This window comes from Trichechus manatus, unplaced genomic scaffold, assembly GCF_000243295.1.
Source record: "Trichechus manatus latirostris isolate Lorelei unplaced genomic scaffold, TriManLat1.0 scaffold00009, whole genome shotgun sequence".
Classification (NCBI taxonomy): Eukaryota; Metazoa; Chordata; class Mammalia; order Sirenia; family Trichechidae; genus Trichechus; species Trichechus manatus.
The window spans coordinates 31,704,674-31,705,994 of record NW_004443945.1 but is presented as its reverse complement, the minus strand read 5'-3'; positions in this window follow the sequence as shown (position 1 = coordinate 31,705,994).

Sequence of the window (1,321 nt, the reverse complement as noted above, 5' to 3'; positions counted from 1 at the left end):
GGGAACATCTAGCTCAATTGGCATAACACAGTTTAGAAAGACAGTGTTCTACATTCTACCTTGGTGAGTAGCATCTGGGGTCTTATAAGCCTTTGAGGTGCCATCTAAGATACTCCTCTGGTCTCACCCCTTCAGGAGCAAGGGAGAACGAAGAAAACAAGATTCAAAGAAAAGATTAGTCCAAAGGACTAATGGACCACAGCTACCAAGGCATCCACCAGACTGAGTCCAGTACAGCTAGATGTTGCCCGGCTACCACCACTGACTGCTCTGACCAGGATCACAACAGAGGGTTCTCGACAGAGCTGGAAAAGGATGTAGAACAAAATTCTAACACATAAAGAAAAGACCAGATTTACTGGTCTGAAAGAGCCTGGAGACACCCTGAGAGTATGGCCTACAGACACCCTTTTAGCTCAGTGGTGAAGTCACTTCCGAGGTTGACCATTCAGCCAGGGTTTGGACAGCCCCATAAAACAAAACAGGACTAATGAGGCACAGCAGTCCAGAGAGAAGGACTAGAAGACAGAAGGGGACAGGAAAGCTGGTGATAGGGAACCCAAGGTTGAGTGAGGACCGTGTTGACATGTAGTGGGGCTGTTAACCATTATCCTAGGGCATCATGTGTACTAACTGTTTAATGAGAAACTACTTTGTTCTGTAAACCTTCATCTAAAGTGAGAATAGCAGCACAACTGGAAGAACGTAATCGATGTCACATAATTGTGCATGTAGAAATTTTTGAGATGGTGTATCTTTGGCTATGTATATTTTCACCAAAAAAAAAAAAAAGAAGGTTGAGAAGGGAGAGGGTTGACATATCGTGGGATTGTTAACCAGTGTCATAAAACAATATTTGTACTGACTGTTTCATGAGAAACTATTTGTTCTGTAAACCTTCACCTAAAGTACAATAAAAAAAAAAAAAATAGGGACAATTCTAGGAGCCATAATACATGGGAGAAACACAATACGAACCATAAGTAACTATGCGCAGGCACCAGAAGAGAGACTAGATAACTGGGAGCTCCTAAAAATCAAACACTTATGCTCATCAGAAGACTTTACCAAAAGAGTAAAAAGATAATCTGCAGACTGGGAAAAAAAATTTTGGCTATGACAAATCCGATCAGCATCTAATCTCTAAAATCTACAAGATACTGCAAAACCTCAACAACAAAAAGACATATAACCCAATTAAAAAATTTGCAAAGGACATGAACAGGCACTTTGCCAAAGATATTCAGGCTGCTAATAGACACATGAAGAAATGCTCTCGATCATTACCCATTAGAGAAATGCAGATCAAAACTAAAATGAG